Source organism: Gopherus flavomarginatus, chromosome 1 (assembly GCF_025201925.1).
Source record: "Gopherus flavomarginatus isolate rGopFla2 chromosome 1, rGopFla2.mat.asm, whole genome shotgun sequence".
Lineage (NCBI taxonomy): Eukaryota > Metazoa > Chordata > Testudines > Testudinidae > Gopherus > Gopherus flavomarginatus.
Window position 1 is genome coordinate 246,950,067 of NC_066617.1, and position 23,108 is coordinate 246,973,174.

The 23,108-nt window shown below is 39.2% G+C and overlaps 1 protein-coding gene across 1 annotated transcript in view; it reads left to right on the plus strand.

Moving 5' to 3' along the window:
- The window catches only part of OCA2 (OCA2 melanosomal transmembrane protein), a 301,354-nt gene that overhangs the window by 257,463 nt on the left and 20,783 nt on the right, over window positions 1-23,108 (plus strand). The gene's annotated exons all lie outside the window — the stretch shown is intronic.

Below are 23,108 nucleotides of genomic sequence, written 5' to 3' on the forward strand. Positions count from 1 at the left end.
CTCAGGTATTCAGGTTAATTCTAGAATACCCGGGCTGCACTTTCTTGCTTTTATTCAATCAGCCCAGACTCTGCCCTATGATACCCATGTATAACTTCCAATCTGATCAGAGTGACCAGCGCACACAAAGGAGGAAAAAAAATTGGCTGTAATTTATTTTGCTAAAAATCCTGAGTTCTGTAATATGTGTGAAGTACAGAATTGGCTGGAAGTTTCTTTGTTTCTACTTTTGTGCAGATGTCTCAGTCATATCTAGTTATTAGTTTTTATAAGAGCAGTGAAGTTCTCTTCCTTCCCAACTTGCTTTCCAAGAAGACAGTAAGCATTGCCACCACATCCACTCCTCCTGTGGCTATCCCTGCTGCTCTTCACAGCTGAGAGGCCTACAGCTAAATGTTTGCCATTTTAAAAAGATGAGTCAGAAGTTACTCTGCCATGTTGCAATTTAACTTTGTGTGTAACAGACAGAATGGGGCCACCCTGGAGTTGCAGTGCTGCCAAACTATTTTCTAAATGATCTTGCTCTCTGCTAAAGCGTTGTCTGTGCTATCCAGGGAAACCATGTTTGCATCATTTCCCAGAATTGTGATTAGAAGCTGCCCACCATTTCAAATGCCTCCAAGGGGCACTTCACTCTTGGATAATCTGGATTATCCTATTAAGAGTCTATTTTTAAAAGCATAATGAGAAGTACTATGCAACTTTTGATTCAGCTTTTTAAATATTAAAGGCAAGTTCTTCTTTTTTAAAAAGTCCACTTTCATCTACAAGGGAAACTCATAATCTGGTTGGTGATGAAAGAGATGAAGTGGAGGAGAGGGAAGGAAGGGCAGAATGAGTGCAGATGACACTGCAGGGAGTTGGAGGATATAGATAAGACCATTATCTTCCAGAGAAGCAAGGAAACTTGGGGGAAAAAGTTAAATTCAAGCTGCTTAAAGGAGTAGGGTTTATATTTTGTTTTCATTTTCAATTTATTTTTGGTTATTTTAATTATAAATCTCCTTTAGTGACATAATGATAGGTTTTATTCATTTTTTTTTAAAATGTAGCCTGTTGGCTAAGAGTGTGATGTCCTCTTTTAGTGGCTGGTCTATATATATACAGGATTAAAGCCTGCTTGGAGAACCTCCTAAAGTAGAACGTTCCTTTGCTCAAGTTGTACAGACCTGTACTTTGGGGGCCTGAACCAAAGCTCACTGAAGTTAATGTGAGTCTTTTCATTAACTTCTGTGGGCCCATGGATTTGGTTTCTAACAGTGAAGGTCCTAGGTAGAGTTGCCAGGTGTCTGGTTTCCAACCGGAATGTCTTGTCGAAAAGGGACCGTGGCAGCTCCAGTTAGCACCACTAAAAGTCCGGTCAGTGATGGAGTAGGGCTAAGGCAAGCTCCGTGCGTGTCTCAGAAGCGACACTCATGTCCTGTTCCTAGCTGCAGGGGTGGCCACTGGGGCTCTGTGTGCTGACCCTGCCCCAAGCACCGTCTCCACAGCTCCCAATGGCCGGGAACTGCAGCCAATGAGAGCTGAGGGGAACTCACAGACCCCTCGGTCCCTCCGCCCTAAGAGACGGACATGCAACCAATTCTGGGAGCCACCTGGAGTAAGTGCCACCCAGCCGGAGTTGGCACACCAAAACCCCTCCTGTACCCCAAACCCCTCATCTCTGGTCCCATCCCAGAGCCCACATCCCCAGCTGGAGCCTTCACCCCCTTCCACACCCCAACCTCCTCCCCAAGCCCAGTGAAAATGAGTGGGGATGGGGGAAAATGAGCAATGGAGGGAGGGAGGATGGAGTGAGTGAGGGGTGAGGCCTTGAAGAAGGAGCGGAGCCTCAGGGCGGGGCAAGGGTGTTCAGTTTTGTGTGATTAGAAAGTTGGCAACGCTAGTCCTATGTTCTATGTCCATGAACAATTCATGGATGGGAGTAGCCATTATATTTTAAAAATATTGTATAATCACAATACATTCCAGGCTCTGTGTGTGTTGGGATGGGATATCACCTTTGACCTCATATCCAACACACCAGAAGTGTAGCAGTAACTGCCTTTGACCTCATATCCAACACACCAGAAGTGTAGCAGTATTCCAGTATGTTACACAGCCTGTCATGTCCTATTGCTTACGTTTATTATTAGTAGCATTCCATTCCTGTCTGCCAAAGAGACACACACACATACAGGATAGAACTATGTTTCTTTTTTTTAACTTTAACTTTAAAACTTAAATATCTGCCACCCACAAAATTGTGCTTGTTTGATAAAGGCAACTTTCTTTTTACAATTTTTTCAGGAGTAACAGTTTTGACAGATTGATTGTATAGCTCTTCACATCATGTTCATAACTTCTTTTTAATGGTGGCACTTTAACTGATGTCTTAAACTCCCTCTGTTTCAGGGTGTCCGAGCTTGAGCCTAAGCCTGAGCATCTACGGTGCAGTTTTATAGCCCCGTGAGCCTGAGTCAGCTGACCTTGTATTTCAGTGTAGACATACACCAGGATGTAAGGGACCTTAGTATAAATGTTAATTAGTCCTAGTGAATCTTGTATGTATAAACAATATTTACAGATTCTGTTTTGTCTGGCATACAGAGTGCAGCAAACCACAGTAGCAAAACTTAGGTATATCAGAAGTTGTGAAAAATTGTATTATATGCTTTTATTTGAGAAGTAGTTATCAAAAAGTTTTGGAAGGGATATATACAATTGAGCTTCAGGCCATAAGACAACCTCTATTTAATGGAAGTTAGAAACTTTTCCTGTGGGTAGATTTAACATTACCCCCTGCAGTAGTTTCTTGAACCTCCCCCTGAAACAGCTGGCACTGACCACTGCTGGGCTGAATTTTTTTAACGGAATACTGTTTGTGTATGTGTGTGTGTGAGAGAGAGAGACAGAGTAATTTATTGTAAATAATTATGTCATAGTTAATTAAAATGAATGCTTCTGAATTTTTAAATTAACATTTTGATTGAGAGGCAAGTAAATCAAACCCACATCTATTTTAAGATAATTTGGATGTGAAACCAGTTTAATCAAACATTCAGATAATTGACAGATGCAGATTGTATTAAATAAGTAGGATTAAATGGATTGGGTTGTTTTTATGTTTGGATAGTGTAGGAACAAAAGAGATTAAATGTGTTATTTAAATACAGTTTATGTTCTAGAATAAATTTTTTGCACAATAGTATCTTCAAATAATTATTGATTTTGAATCTTAACCTAATAGTGAATATAAGCTTCCCATCATGTGGCCATTGACTTGGTTAAAAGGTTTATCAGATTAAAATAGAACAGTGATAAATAAGCAATAAACCAGATGAAAAAATGTTAACCTATAAACTTATAATAAATATATGAAGAACACTATCAACTCAGTTTAAAGTAATTCATCTCTGCTGTATTTTCCTCTTATTCTTCCTCCCACACCTGTTCCTGTAAATTTTTTCTTCTCTCTGCCCCGTATAGTCTTCTCCTTTTCTCGTCTTCACATCTATTTATGTGTCACTCCATTCCCTTAAAATACCCTTCCCTTTCTTCATTTGTATCTCTTCTTGAAAACTTATACCTTCCATAAAGCCTTTGTGAAATCCACAAAATAGACAATATAATACAATATTTAAGGCAGGACTCAGAAACAGCTGGTACATAGCTGCACTCTGTACTGTACTATCACTTCTCCGAAGCCATGGCCCTGTGCTCCAGTATCTCAACTATCCTTTAAAAATAAGAAAGTCAGTCTCTATCTGTTATGGTTGCAATAGATACATACAATTTTTAGGTTTTCTATGTTTGTACATATGAGCCTGCAGAGAGCTGTGACAACATTAATCATCTCAGTGAGGGGTTAACTCAGATGGCCAGTGATGCTAATTTTAATGTAAGCATTGTTAATTGTTCCATTCTTCATGTAAGAGAGAAGATGGAGGGTCACAGATCAATGTGAATTACTGTGAGGGAGGTCTGATTTTGGTGCCACAAGTGAGTGGGAGATGCCACCACTTATTTTTCACAGTCAACAGGAAACCAAGCCCAGGGAGCCTAGCAGAGCCTATGTGCATGTTGAGCAAGCTGCATCAAGGGAACCAGGTTCCAGGAACCTAGTGGAGCTCAAAGAGCTGCACAATTGTGTTGTGAACATCTGCACATTCTGTGAGCAGTGTCTCATTTTGGTGATAAGTGGGGGGAACTTATTTTGTGGCTAGAGCTTTGAAAAATACAATGAACTTATCCCTACCGCAATCTGACCCCTGGTTTAAGGAAATTGAAATTGACTGCTTAGAGACAAGACCCTCTGTACCACCAGTGTGCCTCATATGTCTGGACTATGGTATCTGTAGCTGATTTGGAAACAATTTCTGCTATACAGTAAATATAAGGAGTCTTGTAAAGTCAATACAATCAGGATCTGGCCCATGGACTGCAAGATTGATGGGACAACAATCACATTATCTTTGTGTAGCCCAATTCACACATGTGTAGTCCAGTGCATTATAGCAACTGTCAGTAATTTTTTTTCAGAGTAGCAGCTGTGTTAGTATGTATCTGCAAAAAGAACAGGAGTTAGTCTCTAAGGTGCCATAAGTACTCCTGTTCTTTTTGTCAATTATAATTTTGTTAACTCAATTGTCAGGAAAAAGTGACATAATTGCTGTTCTTTTATTTTATGTATTATTTATATTATCATAATACCCAGTTAAGATTGGGTTCCCATTGTGTAGGCACCGTTTAAACATATAGGTCCCTGCCCTGAAGGTTCATAGTCTAGTGAAAGACCAAACACAAGTGAGCATGTAAAGAAGCTGTCTCTGGTACTGTTGAGAAAGCTGTAGTGGAGCCATGTGCCCTAAAAGTCCTGCCTTTGTGGTGGATGAAGGGGCAGGAAAGCTCAACTAGTTCCCTACATCCTGGGGCTGCTGCTTCTCAACTATCCTTCTTAGAGAATACTTGGACCTTCTGAAAGGAAAATTTCCCTTGGAAACATCCATGGAGAACTGGGGGACTGCTGTGGCAACATGTTCACCAAGATCTGGTTCCTGTAGATTTGACAAGCTCTTTCCTATTGCCCCTCATTCTACTGCTAAGTCTTCCTTTCTTGCAGGATGTACTTAGTAGAGCTACTCAAAACAATTTCCATGCTGAAAATTGGAACAAAACAAATATTTTAGAAATTGCCCATGATGCCGTTTTTTTAAAATTGTTTTGGATATAATTTTATTTTTGTTTCCTCTCCCCCTCCATTTTCATATTTGTAATATTTTTATATTATTTCATGACTTGTCAGTAGTAGTGCATATTATGCACTGTCATAATGTAACACATTGTAGCTGACATCAGTGTCGTCTTTATGTTGTAATGAAATGACAGCTGACACTCAAACAGGAGACACTTTGGTGCAGAAATGAAGATAACATATTTCAATCATTATGAAATAGCAGCTGCCCTTAACGATTTCTAAATTAAAATACAATTTCACCTATTGTCATATTATGTCACTTTATGCACTAGTGCTACGACTGACATGTCATGAAATAATGTAAAAATAATAAAAATACAGTAACAATGAAAAATGCACAAAACAAAATAAAATTTGAAATTTGAAAATTCCTAAATGAAATTGACATTCCGAAACAAATTTTAATTCCAAAATGAAATTTCAAAATTCACTGAAATGAAAATGTTCTTACATGATTGTTTAATTTCAAAATAACTTTTTTCTCTACAGGATTTTTTTTCAAAAGGCTTTTATTTTGATGACGAGCATTTGTTTTTTAAAAAAATGTTTTGATCAAAACATTCTGACCAGCTCTAGAACTTAGTCTAAGAAACCAATGTTTTTTAGTTAAGTTAGTATTAACTGTATCCTGGAACCAAAATTTTAGTGACTTTAACCTGACCTCTAAATTTGTATGCCCAAATTTGTATGAGCAATTTTTTGAATACCTAACTGAATACCTAAAAAAATGAATTTGAGCAAACAAATTGGGTAGTTAGATGGCTTACTAGGGGAATGCTATTTGCATGTGGGAAAAATTGCGCTTTTGAAAATGTGTCCAGTGGTATTTAGAGGATGAAGAGGAAGAATCTGATTTGCTTCTGCATTTCCCATTGGAAATTATTGACAGCATTCTCGGACAGGAGCTACTGACCTTCACTGATTGGACATCTGGATATATTTTATCACTCGACATGTTTCTACATCAAATTTCTTGTCCAGCTGGAAATACTAAAAATTTCTCTTTTCTTCTTTTCTGCACATTATTTTGTTGACTTCCAATACAATACTTTAATAAAGCAATTGTGGTAAATATCAAGCTAAATAAGAATTAATTCTTCTCAAGCTACCCAGAATTTCATGGAGGATAGGTCCATCAGTGGCTATTAGCCAGGATTGGTAGGGATGCAAAACCATGCTCTAAAATGTCCCTAGCCTCCATTTGCCAGAAGCTGGGAATGAGCGATGGGGGATGGATCACTTGATAATTACCTGTTCTGTTCATTCTCTCTGATGCACCTGTCATTGGCCACTGTTGGAAGACAGGATACTGGGCTAGAAGGACCATTCGTCTGACCCAGTATGGCTATTCTTATGTTCTTAATTAAAGTACATCTCTCTGGCCTTGATCATGCATACCTTATGCAACCCAAAATTATATTGATGTCAATGGGAATTATGGGTGCACAACAAATGCAAATTTGGGTCTCTTTAAGTTATATTTATAGCTTACACAGACAATTCCTCTCCTTTTAAAATTTTCTTCCCTCATTCTCATAATAGTCCTAAAGCTTTAAGCATAGACTTTAAAAAAGGAATGCCTAGTTTGGCTCTTAAGTCCACATTTGAATTCCTAGATAAGAGCCATAATTTTCAAAAATGTTGGGCCACTGACTGTACTTATGAAAATTAGATTATGTGTTTAAGCACTCAAATATGGACTTAGGAGTAGACCTTGGCAGTTCCAAAAATAAAATAAAATAAATGTGGTTCAGGTCAAACCAAATCTGAAAATTCTGAAAAATTTTAGCAAATCAAAACAATCAACACAAATGTTTTGATTTTTTTTATTGGAGGAATCAAACAATATGTTTTGTTCATCCAAGGAGGAGGTGATGGTGGTGCTTGCCTTGTAACTTTCAGCCCAGTGGATAGGACTCTCACTTGTGGCATAGGAGACCCAGCTTCAGTTCTCCCCTCAGCCTGATGTAGAAAAGGGATCTGAATATACATAAAATGCTTGAATAGTCATTGGGCCAGAGAAAGAGTGTGAGAATGACTCTATAGTCTGGTGGGTAGGGCATTTACCAGGAAGATGGGAGCTGTAAGTTTAAGTCCCTGCTTTGACTATTTCTACACAGTGGAACAGCTTTCATTGGAGAGATTGAGAGAGACCTACTTTAGAATATCCTCTAGCCCAGTGCTTATGGCACTGTCCTGCAAAGTAGGAGACCCAAGTTCAAATATCTGCTCCACAGCAGATAGAAGAGGGAACTAAGTCTGCATGTCCTACATCCTGAGTGAATGCCCTAACCACTGGCATAAAAGGAAATGGGTACAACCTCCTCCAGATATTTTGTGAATAGTGTCTAAGCGCCACCAAAAAATTTGTCCAAAATATTTCACCCAGCTCAGTTTAGGAGCCTAATTTTAGGCACCCAATAGACAAATCTTGGCCTTAAATATTAATGAATCTATTCATGTAGAATTACGTGTTTTGTTAAAAGTAGTTGAAAGATTTTTGTTGGCAGCAATCAGTTTCGGTTGAAGATAATTAGAAACTTTCATATGGAGAATATTCTTGTTAATATTAGTACTGTGAACATGCCAATATTTGTCACAAGCTCCATGACACACAGAAGCTTGACGTTTGTTCAGAGGAGAATAAATTATGTCTTTACATTCATCCAGCTGTGTATTCTTATGATGGAGTCTTTAGTGTGATTAATCACATGGCCATTTCACGTTAGAACTGTCAAGAACCTTCTTAGTGCAAGAATAATAAATTAAATGCAGTCTAGTTATTGCTCATGGCTCTCCTGCTGTGAATTCTATTTTTCCCCTTTCCCTTTCCCTTTCCTATTTCCTGGGCTTGTTGCAAATACTTCAAGAGAGAGATACTGCTGTGGATATAAACTGGGACACCTCCCTGGACCTCCCAGATGCTAAGGTTTATAAAACCTACAACCATTAGAGGTATTTCCACATGATTTTAACATCCACTTAAAACAAAAACCTTTATGCAAATAAACAGCCCCCTGGAAAACCTGAAACCCAAACAATGCAGCACTAAGACCTACAGTGGATTTCCAAAACCCAAGAGGGAGGAAGTAGGCACCCAACCCACGTTCAAAGTCAAAGTCAGTGGAAGTTCTAGGCCTGATTCCCTATTGTGTCTTTCACAATTTCACTCTTATATATGAAAGTGTCTTAAACAAAAAAGATGCTGAATTCATTGGTTTTCATTATCCAAACTGAGAGAGAGGCCAGAAAAAAGTAAACAAAAGTTCAGTTGCTTCAATTGCTTATACACGTACTTAATTTTAAGCATGAGAAGAGTCCCAATGAAGTCAACAAACACTTTGCTGGATTGGGACCAGATAGCCTAATCAGTGATGAATAAATTGAATTTTAAAAATATTTTATGTTTTAATAACAGTGTATTAGTAATATTAGAAAATATGTTTTTGCAGTGCCAATATTAAAGGGTTTGTTCAATAGTATTTTAATTTTATGAGCAAGCTATGTTCCAACAGAACAATGAAACCATCAACCAATAAGAAGAGCTCTTCATTCTTATCCTCATTTAACAGTTTACCTCTTTCCTATTTTTGTGTGTGCTAACACTGATGTTTACTGTGAACATCATGTGATGAAGCAATTTTGCATTTTATTACTGATGATTTCCAGAGTTTGTCTAGTCAGTTAGTCCAACTTTTTAAGAATGGCACCTTAAAGTGTACTCCAACTGGAAATTTTCGTGATAATATTGGCATAAGAAATGAATGTTTTGATATCAAGGTATCGGGTGATCCTATTTGTTATAAAACTGGTAGTCCAGAATGGAACTAAGTGTTATTTCTATAACTTGTGACAGCAACAATTCATCTTAGCCTCTAATGATAGAACAAGAAGCAATGGGCTTAAACTGCAGCAAGGGAGATTTAGGTTGGACATTAGGAAAAAGTTCCTAACTGTCAGGGTAGTTAAACACTGGAATAAATTGCATAGGGAGGTTGTGGAATCTCCATCTCTGGAGATATTTAAGAGTAGGTTAGATAAATATCTATCAGGGATGGTCTAGATAGTATTTGGTCCTGCCATGAGGGCAGGGAACTGGACTCAATGACCTCTCGAGGTCCCTTCCAGTCCTAGAGTCTATGAATCTATGAATCTTATTTACTTGGCCAGCTTTGAAAAAAAGAGTATTCTAGAAGATCTAATGGAGTGATTAATGTATCTGTAGATCAACTTTACTTCACTGCACTAACTTGGCATCTGTTTCTTAATATATGTTATCCAAATAAATTGGAAGACTACTGCATATATTATACAGCTACTTTGTCTACAGGAAATAAAGGGAATAATTTGGTAGAATATTATTAATATATTTTTGCAGTAGTTTTGTGAAATACAATGAATTGCTGTTTTTATGAGTAAGGTTTTTGTCTATTATTTTCCTATGTACTTTTCACAGTCTGAGTTCCTTACTGCAGAAAATTATATTGTAATGGAGCAGTAGAACCACTAGAGTTAAGGTTGTGACTAGCTTACTGTTTAACACCTGATTTTTCTAAGTTTGATAAAGTGCACATGGTTACTCAGATTGTCTTGAAAACTGCTATGCCTCATTGAGATCTACAGTACGGTTAGAGGTCCAGTGAAGGCTGTCTGTAATGCCTTGTCCTCTTCCAGAATGTTGAGTGAACCTATATTTAAACCTCAAAACATTATAGGAATAATAAGTTAAGAGAAAACAAACTTAGTCCCCTGAAAATTAGGAAATAGAGTTAAAGTATACAACACCTGTGAAACATAGGAAAAGCCCAGGTATCCAGTAGGAGAGATGAGCTTAGCATGGCAGTAGTTCAGTTTGACTGTATTAGATTAAATAGACCCTTACAATTTCTAGAAGTACAAGAGACTACTATGGTGGTCTGTCCCCAACAATGTCCTCAAAGAGCTTCCATTCTCTCCTCCAATTCTCTCCCTGGTTATAGAAACATAAGCTTCAGATTTGGATTTGATGGCTCACTTGGGTCTCTTGCAAGCTCATGGTCTATGGAATCCAAAGGAAACCAGGCTATATACATATCTTTCGGAATTGAAGCCTATCAGACCCTATGGATTACTAGATGACCTCCTGAGGTCCCTTTCAACCCATATAGTCTGATTGTTTTTCCACAAGTGAGAAGACATAAGTAAATACAGATGATGATTGATTGACATGGCAGAACATCAAAGAAAGGCTTGGACCACAACAATATACCATAATGCTGCAGGTAGCAGTGCGGAGCGGGAAAGAGTTTTGAGGGTAGCTGTGCACATGATAAATAAAATACTCCAGTTGAGACAGCTTGTATCATTTCAGACTCTCATGTGATCCCCATAGCTTGAGGATTTTACAGAGACTAAGGCCACACGGAAGGTAGATATTTATCTTCAAGACACTTATGTATGTCTACCAGCACAGGCTGGCTACTAAAATGGCAATTCAAGAAAGATTTATGGAATTTTCAAATAGCTTTACTTTGTCTTAGATGTCCCCTATCCATACCTAAATAGGTATATTCATAGTGACAACTTGTATAAGGGATAGATTTGGGAGCAAGATCTCTGGGCAGTAGCAGGCAAAAAGCTAGTTGAAGACAATCAGAGGGAGGATAACAGAACACACTTTTACGACTTAGGCTAAATCTCCCCTGCCTAAATGTTGTTTTTTTTTTTTTAATTACAAGATAGTTGACTTGCTGTAAACGCCTAGTGGAGATAAGGGCCAGGCAGTTTTTCTTGCATATACCTAGATGTGAACACGCCTAACTAAATCATGGTAAAAACTATAAAACCTTGTCTTCACTAGGATAGTACAGTGAGATAGACAACCCACAGAAGTTCTTACTGTAAAAACCTCACCTTTTTTGGCAATGAAGACATAGCCTTAGTGTCCGTAACATGCTCCGCGCTGAAAACCAGCCAGTAATGGTGTCTTACCAGAACACGCATTGCTTTTCTGTGGGCTTCTGCTTTTAAAAGTAAAAATGTATAACAAGTATTTATTTATCACTTTAGCTTTGTACAGCACTTTATGCACTGAGAGAGAAAGAGAGACAAGTTCCCTGCTCCAGAGAGCTTACAGGCTAAACAAGGCAAGGCAAACTCAGTGTATATGACAACAGTTCGTAAGAGAAAGGAAAAAGAGAAAGAGAGAGGGCTTGAAAAGGAAAACTTGAAAGAGGGAATTGAAGGAATTGAGAGAGGGGCTCATGGCAAGGGAGGGCAGGGAGACTTCTCATTGACTTTAATTTAGTTATGTGTGTTAGTGAGTAGGGGGGATGCACAGGGATAGAGAGTAGCTTTAGTGCACAGCTGATTCACTTGATTTACTTGCCAGAGTGCCAGTGAATATACCAGGTTTGTCTGTGTCTCTGAAACTGCATATCTTGTGTACCCAAAGAAGATATCTGTGCAACTCGAAAGTGTATGTCTTTCACCAACAGAAGTTTGATTCAGTAAAAGATGTTACCCACCCACCTTGTCTCTTTAATATCCTGGGACCAAAAGGGCTACAACAACATTGCAAATATCATATATTTTGATAGCCATACCATGCATGTATTCGCTACTTCATAAGAAAGGTCGTTATAGGCTAAGGATGGCTCTGTTTTTCCATCACTTTACATATTACATATGTGATCTATCACATAAAATCCCTTTTTTCTCTAAAAAAATATTTTCTATTTATTTTGATTTAATGTATTACAAGGCACCTATCCCAGGCTCTAGGTGCCCTGGAAGTCAGTAGGAACACAATCCATAACAACAAAAGTAGTAACGAACTGCACACTAGTGGAAAAGGACAGCTTATCTGCGGATGCTGCTGTCAGAGCGGATTATTTGATTATGCACTGGTTTGCTATTTATTTATCCTATGATTGGTTTGAGTTCAATCCCTAGTTCTCAGTCTGCAAATATCTGCTACACACATTGGCCTTAAACATATAATGAGCACCACACAGACAGAAGGGAACCTCATGGACTTCACTGCAGGACAGGGGTTATTATTGCTAACTGATTAATCAATCTGGTTTGACTTTTGAGGGCAGGACAGAGGGTTCTGTCTAAATCTGCTGCTGCTGGCAGATCTTCCTATGCTGTGGTTTCCTTATTAGATATATTCCTACAACTTCCTATAAGCAGTTTCCTAATCTTGGTCTTATTCACCAGTGCTTTGGTGCACACATTGTTTGTTTTTTGCTATTTGTAGAGAACTAGGATAAGATGTCTGTATAACTATCTATTTTGCTGCTAGAATTTTTTAGTATTTTCTTACATTATATTTTTTATTTGGTACACACCTTGCCACCAATCCTGGAAGCAATAATGATGTAAGGGGGCACTTGTGGGAGAGGTCCACAAGATAATGTTATTTACAGGAATAGGGTATTATCTGTTTGAATACTTGAAGGCCTCTAATGGTGCTCACACTGGTTTATGTAAAGCTGGTTGAAAAATTTTCTTTGGAACAGTTGAAAAATGCACCATATTTAATTCAAGTGAAATGTTTTGTGGGACTGTGTCAATCTGGTGTCATATTTTGCTGTAAATTGTTTCAATAGTGTGATTTTGATTCATTTTATTTGGACTTTTATATTACATTAAAGTATTAATTTAATATTATACTTATATGTGGTGTATTTAATACTGTGTATATAAATATTAACATATTAAATACAATATAATATAAGTTAAAATAAGTGGAAACCGCACTTAAAGTATTTCAATCCTATCTTCAAGGGTATCAAACTCATTAATATGGTGGGCCTGACCCTGCCACTTGGGTTGTGGGTCACCTTAATCAAAAGTTATTAAAATAGAAATAGATAAAGATAAACCACGTTGGTAATTACTTACATTGATTTAGATTTTAGTGACTGCTCCTGCTGCTCCCCAATACCTGGTGTATCTTAGTGCTCCTAAGCAAATGCCATTTCCTTTCATTTGGACACATACCAGCTTCTGTCAGACGTAAGTCTCGCCAAAGCCTCTTAAACGTGGTCAAGTGGTCCTACACCTATGTGCGAGGTTTGCTGGATTGCTGTGCTGGTGTCTGGATGACAGCAGTGTGATTTGTAGTGTGCACCAGTGTGTTGCATGCTAACTGCCCAGAGTAAAGCTTGATGGTACACGCTGAATGTTCCTTAGCTTGCACTGATGTATTACGGTTTGTAACAGGACTACATCAATGCATACTAGCAGGGTCTACATGGGAGAGTTGTAATACAGACTCAGGGATCATGTAGACAAGTTAGAAGATTGATGGGATGTCCAAAGGTTGAATGGAACTGTTCTATGGGCTGGATCAGCCCACAGGCCATACATTTGACACCTCTCTTCTAAATGAATGTGTTTTCAGTTTTTGTTTTGAGGGAAATTTAAAAATTTCAGCTTTTTGTTCTGATTTGGAACTATTTTTTTTCTGTAGTTTCAGAATTTCCTGCAGAACAGAAATTCCAGTCCCTGACCAGCTCTGTTTTCACATTTGCCAGAAATCAGTCAAAACAGCACTATGTATATAGATAGGCCTTGCATATTTGTGTGTACTTAGTAAACCCAGCTGTGCCTATGTGGTTTCTTTGTTTTCTTGTTGTCAAGGAAAGAGGAAGAGATGCAACAGCTGTGCATAGGAGAGTTTTGGCAGCTGGGTCATGGGCTGGAAGGGAAAAGATTGTTCCTTCTTGCGTCCCTTACTTTGCCAATCAACGCCTATCAGGATTTATGCACATTTGACTTTATGCATTGGCCCAATGCAGACCTTTTGAGAAACAGGATAAAGTGTCAAGATGTGACAGGCCCAGGGCTTTTTAGGTGCATACACACTCAGCCAAAACTGCGAGCAATTTCACTTGCTCAACTGGCAGACAAATCCTTCTGGTGACCAACCCGGGGCTTATTGTGTAGTAACGCTACAAAAACTGGAACAAAACATTGTAAAGGCAATGGAACAAATCCTGAAAATAGCAATATTCCCAGTTTTCAGAGGCCCTAGACATGATAGAATGTACGCTGTACTTTATTCATGACAGCAGTAAGTGCTGCTTCTGAGCATGCTCTCATAGCACTCCTTTAAGCCATTCTGCCTTCGTCCGCTCAACGTAGGCGTAATACCTCAGGCTATGTCTACACAATCACTACAGCACCACAGGCTCCTATCCTGATTTATACTACCCAGTACTACTCCAGTGGAAAAGCCAATATGCAGCTTTATGTTTTTAAACATTTTGTTACAATATTTTGTTTGGAGGTGCAAGCAGCAGGACAGACTAGCTGCCTGAGTAATTACCTATGTGGGATCACATTCGGAGAAGCTAGGTGCTTGTGCCACTGTGGCTATACTTATGTTTTTGCTGCGTTCGCTCAATCAAAGCTAATGATGTTTGTCTACCCAAGCTAGAAATTACACCTCCAACTTGAAGTGAAAATGTAGCTGCAGAAAGATGGATGAGTGGAAACTAATTTTCTGTTATTAGCTCAATTTAATGAAATGATTTTATTTTTACTGAGACTGATTCTGCCTACTTTTTAACAAAACAAAAAAAAAACAGGCTGGATTTTCAAAAGCACTCAGCATTGGCTCAACTCTGCTCCCACTGATGTCAACAGATATTTTCCTAGTGACTTTAGTGGCAACAGAATTAGGCTAGTTTTGAGTCTTTTTGAAAATCCTAACCAGCATGTATCACTCTGAAAGGTTTAGGCAGTTTACGAAAATAAACAAATGAAGGCCTGATAGTCATAAAGTTAAGCTGGAAAAAATGCAACTGTGCCAAAGTTCAATGATATTTCCAAAGTCCTGGTACTTAGGAGAATTTGATTCACCTCTTCCTGTGGAAAGAAACACTTTTTTCTTAATGCAGGCATTCAGGTTGTGTTCTGTCACTTTATACGCTGTAGGATTACATCCAGTGCCTCTCTGTTGCTTCGGTAATGTGACATAACCCAGGAGGTGCTATGACAACTCTAATAAAATAAATTGTCTTTTGCCAGAGGAAGCAGTACCTTGCTGGTAGGAAATTACCAGTGCTGCTTACAAAGCAGCAAGTGGTTCTTTGGGCAGCCACCCAAAATGTATTGGTTAATTTACCACTATCTGTAGTCTGTCAGCGTTTTTACTTTAATTTGCATTTGTTGCTGTCTTATATATCCTCTGTCTTTACACTGTTTTTTAATTTGTAATTTAGTCCACAGAAACATGCATTATTGAAGATGATCTTTGGCTATTAATTCATTGTAATTCATTGAAACAGAAATTCAGTTGCTCTGTCCATGGAAGTTACCTGTTGATCCCTTAGGCTAGAATGTTATGTTGTAACTAAATTGATCCGATTTCCAGTTAAAAGCAAAGAGAACTGTCAACAATGATAATCTGGCTTGATCCTTTGCATATTACTAAATACTTTAGAGATCTTCTTTCCATACCCTTTCAGTTTATTGAGACTTTTAGATAGCTGTTTCTTTTCTTGCCCAGAGGAGCACATTGTATGTTGATTGTATTAGTGCATACTTTCCCCTTCTGCAAGTCCCCTCCCAATGGAGCTATCCTGCAGGACCTGGGTTCCCCAGGGCTGGGTTCCTCCAGCCTCAGAAGAACGAACACTCACACACACACCCCCACACACCCACCCACACACACACCCACACCAAGTCTGAGTGGCCTGGGTCAATCAGCGCTTTCAAGCTGACCCCTTATATGTCCCTGGACTCAGTAGTCTGGATTGAGCAGCACATCCAAGCTGCCACCCTCGTATGTCACAGGTTCAGCGCGTCCCTATCCCCACTTTCATGTTACAATTGTACTAGTGGTAACCCACTTTATAAACAAACCCCACAAGATTTTTGGATGCTACAGGGATCTTTAGTTTAGGTAAGATAAGCGTGAATGGGAAAGCTAAAAACACAAAAGAGTAAAGTTCAGAGAGAGAGAAAGAGAGAGAGAGGAAAGCCACCAGCTTAACCATAAAAGTTATGTATTGAATAATAGTGATAACTACACAAGCAGAGCCTAAACAACCATAACAGTTACATTTTATAAAAGGTTACAAAAGTCATATATAGAAAGCCTGAGGTAGAAAAGAAAACAGAGAGAGAGCTGGGATCTCACAAATCCATGAAGCTTGAACTGGTCGGGGTTCCCAAGTGATGGTGGTAGCTCAGGGTCCTAAGTGCTGGAAACAGGCAACGCCCCCAGCATGATCAGCCAGGAGAAGATGAAATCCCAGTAGAACTGATCCAGAGTTTGGATCCATGCATCAGAACACTTACTGGAGTGTGCGTAGGGTTTTTTGTTGGGACAGAACAATGGTTCAAGGGAGAACACTAGATTTGTTTGAGCGCATTGATGACTCGAGGGTTTTATTTAGGCTAGACAATAAGGGCTGATCACTCTTGGCTATGGGTGGTGTTCCTTCCAGGGAGCTCACAATACAATTAGGCTGGTTTAGTATTTTGGATATCAATCAAGGATTCTGTACTAGAATTGATCTGATAAATGCTGAGCTGGGTCCCCCAGGATGCAGTGCTTCCCTGCTCCCAGAGTTCAGTACTGTTCTTGCCTTGGAATCTCTGCTCTCCATTCTGTGTGCTAACGGAGGTGCCTCCCTGTCTCATATTTGATGCAGATGAGGCTAGGGGAGTTGTCTTAATTTTGTCACCCTTGTCAAGAGGGTTCTAGGGGTGTCTCCCACCATCCTTCACTGCTCTCTGCAAGTCTTTTCTGTAATCTCTTTTGTTTCAAGCAGAGGATGGTGGGGGATGTCCTTTCATGAGTCAGACAGGCTGGATATTGTGCCCAGGTTCCCCAAGAACACAGAGCTGGATATGGACAGACAGAGAAATACAAGAAAACAATGAGTCATTTTTAGTAAGCATGGTAGGCTGCTATCTCAGCACACAAGAGGCCTTATCATTATCAAGTTTTTATAGGCATCATGTCAAAGGAGAGTTTTGAGGAGGGATTTGAAGGAGAATAATGAGTGAGTTTGCAGATGTTTACAAGGAGCTTCTCTCGAGCATGAAGGGCAGCATGGGAGAAAGAACAATGGTGCTTGTTTGAAAATTTAACAACTGAGCAATGGTGGCTAGTATCATGGGCTGACTGGAAGTAGGAGTCAACATTTCAGTAATGAATGAGAGACATTAGGTAGAGGTTAGGTTAGAGAAGCAGTTTTTGCTTGATGCAATAGAGAAGAGGGAACCACTGGAGGGATTCCAAGAAAGAGGTGATGTGTTCAAAATGATGGGCTAGGAAAATGTCTTTGCGGCAGCATTCTGAATGGGTATCAGTAGGGCAAGATTGCATTTGTCAAGGCCAGAGAGCAAGATATGGCAGAAACTGAGATGTGATATGATGAGAACTTGGATAAGAATTTTAGCTCTATGGATGAATAGGAAGGCTGTATTTTAGTGATGTTATGTAGAAAGAATCTACAACATTTAGACCTAGTCTGAATGTGAGAACCTTAATAGAGGTTTGAGTCAAGGATGACATCCAGGTTGTGGGCCTGAGTGACAGGCAGGATGGTGGTGTTGTCCACAGTGATTGAGGAAGGTGGTGTGTGGGACGGCCTAGGGGGAAAGATTAAAAGCTCTGCTTTAGCCATGTTCAGCTTCAGCTGATGGCTAGACATCTTCAAGGAGATGTCAGAGAGACAGACCAGTTTTTAGTTTGGACAGAGGAGACAGGTCTGGAGTAGAGAGAGTCATCAGCACCGAGATGGTAGTTGAATTTGTGTTTGCAGATGAGATCACCCAGAGATAAAGTGGGTAGGGGAAGAAGAAAAGGGACCAAGGACAGAGCCCTGTGAAAATGTTACCAAAAGTTGGAGGCAGATGAAGAGAATCCTCCAAAGGATATGCTGAAGGAGTGACTAGAGAGGTAGGAGGAGAATCATGTCATGAAAGCCAAGGTGAGGACAAAGATTTCAAGAAGAGGAGCATGATTGATGGTACCAAACATGGCTGACAGGTCAAGGAGGATGAGGATGAAGTGCTGGTTCTGACCTTTGGCTAGGAAGAGGTCGTTAGAGATTTTAGTGAGAGTGGTTTCAGTGGAGTGCAAGGAGCACAAATTAAATGTTTCAAAAAGTCAATTTTAAATTTTTATTATTCAAGGGGGAAAAACAGGTTAATGGTCAAGTATGGCCCTGAATTTAGATCTGAACTGGGTCTTAATTGTTTACAATTTAGTTCACAAGAGACCAAATCCTGCTTTTGGATGTATGTTCGTGGCTCCTACTGGAAGTCAAAAGGAGCCATGTGCTCTGCATCTAAGGGCAGACTTTGGCCCTGAGCAGGTGCTGTGAATAGTATATAATTTTGTGCTCATCACAAGGAGAAACAGGTTGGAAATAATGTAGATCTTTCTCATCTCCACTGGAGAGCTCTTTGGCTTATATGTTTATTCATATTTTTTCTCGCATATATATGCATACCTAAGATAAATGCTTTTAAATCTGATACACTGCAATTCAGAAAGCCATCTGCTAAGTTTGCAGTCACTTAGTATGTTTTCATGGAGTTTAATATTCTGTCATTCTGCTACTCAGAGTAAGAGTTCCACACACTTTAGTTGTTTATTTGTTACCCTGAATTTTGAATACTATGCAGAATAATTAAGTGAGGATGTGCTTCTGAATGCTATCAGCAGTTCATATTTCAGTGTATAGCAGAATTTGAAATATGGAATACCGTGTCCTTCAACTACACTTGTGCAAAGTTGTTTACTTCAAAGCTAATGTGTAACTATCCAAAGCAAAGTATATTTGGTATAGACTAACACAGGTTTCTGCATAGAAATACAATAATTGTATCACACATTTGCAGTGTGTTTAGTAGTCAGAATACATTGATTCTTCATATAGTATACTGATAGAATACTAAGTGTTATTTTTGTCATCACTCTGAACAGATCATTCAGAATATGTTACTATTTGGAATATAAATTGAATGCAAAGGTATTATTACCTTGAGCAATAATGATGCATAATTCCTCACTTCAGTAATATTTAAAAGAGAAGTTCTAAGTCATGAAATTGCTTAAAAATCTTTTGGTAAATGACACATCTCATGTGCATTGCTTACCAAAGCCTCAGGTATAAGTTATGGATGTGTCAATAGCAATTCCATAGTTAAGCTTGTCTTGAGATTTCATCTGAAATCACAACTCCTCTTATTTCAAACTTTAATGATTGAGTTTAGTCTCCCAATTAGTACAATAAGTCTTCAGAGGGCACTTGAAATTTATTTGTGATTTTAGAGAGAAATTTATGCTAACCATTGCAGAAGAAAACATTTAAAATGTTTAATTTTGCTCAGTGTTCCTCACATTTCCTTGCCATTTCCATAGTCCCTCCAAATTCCATTCTCTCTCCACTACTTTTCATACACATTTTGGTAACATCTGAGATATTAGCACTTTAAAATTAAGCAGAACTGTTATCTCCCTTACTTATCATACCTTACTTGAGTTATGCCAAGATTAACTTTTGGAACTGCTCAAATCAGTCAACCACTTTCCTTTTCAACAAAAATTTCAAAATTTCAAAATTCTTAATTTTGTTCATCAAAATGTACTTTAATTAAAAGTTTTCCTACCATCTCTGTCCCTGAATCACCAGCTGTGCTGTGCACGTAGTGTCGGTGAGCCAGAAAGGCAGACTGGGCATGAGATGGACTCTGTAATGGGATGAACAGAGATTGGGAGAGGGAGGCGCAGTAAGCTATCCAACAAATCAGTACTTTTCTTTGAGATCTCTGCTATAGGTTTAATTTAGCTGCCAAGACTTGAATTAAGTACTGTGTACTTAGTCTGATTAGGCAGTCAGTGAAGTTGCCTAAGGACTTTCTCATTTGAACAATATCAAAATTGGAAAAAAATTGGGAGACAATGTAAATGAAAGATGGATGAGACTTGGAGACAGCCACCCAAGGTAACAGGACATAGCAAAAAGTATTGTGTACATGTACAGTGCACTGATCCCCAATCCTTAGTAGAGCATCTAGGTACTACTATAATACAACTATTAAACAATAAAGCTGCATTCCTACAGCTTATCATTAGATTGGATAGTGTGTGTGTATGTATTCCCGGAAATGTATTGTTAGCAATTCATGGTTGAGTTGAGAAAGCCTTTACTTTGTTCAGAAATCCTTCTGAAGTTTGAAAAAGGCATAAAGTTAGTATATAGAAAGGGGAGGGGAAGACATCTGCCCATTCCTTCTTATTGTGAAATCGGTGCTTTGTATAGTGTGTGGCAAGTTGGATCTCAGTTCTGCAGAAAGGCCTCTGGATTCTGTGGCAGTGTCATTTGTATTTAAAAAAATTGAGGTTTTGGGTCAAAAAATGTAATGTATGAATAACTTGGTCATTACAACAGCTCCCCTGTTATTTGTTTGATATTAAATTCAGTTCATGTTATGCTGTCCCCACAGATTTCACTGTGCCAGACATTTTCATACTGACAATTTATAACTGCAATGAAAGAGATAATCAGGGCACACCTGGCAGATCTGACAGTTGAGTAAAGCACAGCTGGAGCCTCTGGCAGTTGGGATAGCCATCTTGCATTTGTTTCCGTTAAAATGGTCAGAAGTGAAATAGTTGATAAAGTTGCAATTGCTGTCTCTAGTTTTTAGAATTAACACCCTATTGAGATAAATGGGACAGTCCGTACCATTTACAGCACAGTTTAGGCAGATATTACAATCAGTTCACATTTTTTAAAGTTTTCTTCACAACCAGGATTTTCAAATAAAAGGTTAGATCCTGTCATGTAAACCTCTGGCAAGGGCTATAGCATATCTGTAACTGCAGAACACACTGGGTTCTGAATAGTCAGTCAGCCAGCCAGCAGAAAGGTCCCTTTCCAGAAAGGGTAAAATCTGACCTTGCCTGACCTAAACCAAGACAAGACAAAACTACTGTTTAAGTCCTGATCCTGCATGTGCTTAATTTTAAGACTATGAGTAGTTATGCATCACCTAGTGGTAGGTGGGTTAGGCCTCCATTCCTGCCAGCTCTGATTTTTCTCTTGGGCCACAGTCATGCCATTTAGTGGTCTGCCTTTTGGTGGGTGTTGACTCAACCCTTTGGTCAGGTCCCGAATCCATCTTCTTTCTTCCTGAGGTGATGGAGTCTTCAGGAAGATATGGGATCCCCCAGCCTCATGATTGGGGAGAACTTCAATTCCTATTGACCCCCCATGGGTGTCCAATACCAGTCATGTGGTTCTAAAGGTCTTTAACCTCTCCTTCCTGCCCCAAGAGAGAGTCTGGAAGTAAGGGTTTTCATGCCCTTTGCAAGGAGGAGGTAGTTGGGGAGCCTGGGCCCTCCCACTCCACTAGGCTCCTGCCCAGGACCCAGTCAGAGGCACCAATGTCCAGCACCCAGGAATGCCTTAACACCGTTTCCCTGGGCCATTTCCTTCATCTACTCTCACCAAAATCTTACAGTTTGCCTCAAAGTAGTAAAATAACTGAACCTTCAGCCCCTCTGGGCTCAGTAGGGAAGCTCTTTCTCTCCAGGAAAAGGTTTCTCTAGCATTCTTCCTCAGGATTTCTCAGGACAGATCTCTCTCTCTCTCTGCCCTATCAGGTCCTTTTTGAGCTGCCTGGCTCCCTTTTAAGCTTCACCACCAGCTGAAGCATGCTCTGCAGTTGGGGCTGGGTGGGCTTCCCTGGGTCTGCAGCTGCTCCTTAAACCCTTCAGTTCCAGCGGGGGATGTATACTTCCTATCACAGTAGTCCCACTGAAGTTAAAATATGTGCATGAATTGTTGCCAGATCAGGGCATTATTGCTTCAGGAACTCAAGAAACTCAATAAAAATGGGCCTGATTTTAATCTATTTGCCATTGTAACTCTATTGACTCAACTGATTTACATCAGAATCAGGTCCAGTCATCTATTTTCAACTTAATTTTTAATGGGATTTAACATTCTCAATGTAGTTAAGTTTAAAAAATTATATTAATCTAAAACTTGCAATCTGATTTTTCTAGTCACCAAAATATAGCACAAAATGCCAAACAAAGAAATTGCAAGCTTTGCACTATACATCCCAGAGAGAAGAAGAATTGCAAGTTCATTGTTATTTCCTCAGTAAAAAAAAAGAAAACATTTGAAAGGAGAATGACTTGTACCAAAGTGTTCTTTATATAGACTTGTAGACATATTTTTGTTATTTTGTGTGAACTAGAAAATCTTATACATGTAAAGAAAACCCACAACCCCCCTCCAGTATTTATAACTTTGTTATTACATGAATTTAGCAATTGTTTTGGTAATTGTTAGATGAGGTTACAAATACTTTTCCAGCTATGCTTGTACTCCTGCAGTGTTACATTTGTTTTAAAGCAGGGTTTCTCAAACAGGGATCACGGCTTGTGTAGGGAAAGCCCCTGATGGGCCAGGCCAGTATGTTTACCTGCCCCATCCGCAGGTCTGGCCAATCATGGCTCCCAGTGGCTGCAGATCGCTGCTCCGGGCCAATGGGAGCTGCTGGAAGCTGTGTCCAGTATGTCCCTCAGCACGTGCTGCTTCCAGCAGCTCCCATTGGTTTCCCTACACAAGCCGCAACCCCTGTTTGAGAAACCCTGTTTCACAGGTATAAAACACTTGTGTAATAGATTGCTGCTCAAGCATTTTGCAGCAGTTCACATTTGGAAACTGGTTTCTTTGAGATGGACACAGGGTGCTCTACAGCCTTTACATAATCCTAAACAGACAGTGTCTAAGAATTGGTCATTAGGAGAACATAAAACAGTCGCTAATAAATAGAAGTGATTTTGCAATTTATGGGCATGTATCTTCAGGAGGTGGGACCCATTTGCTTTGTAGTT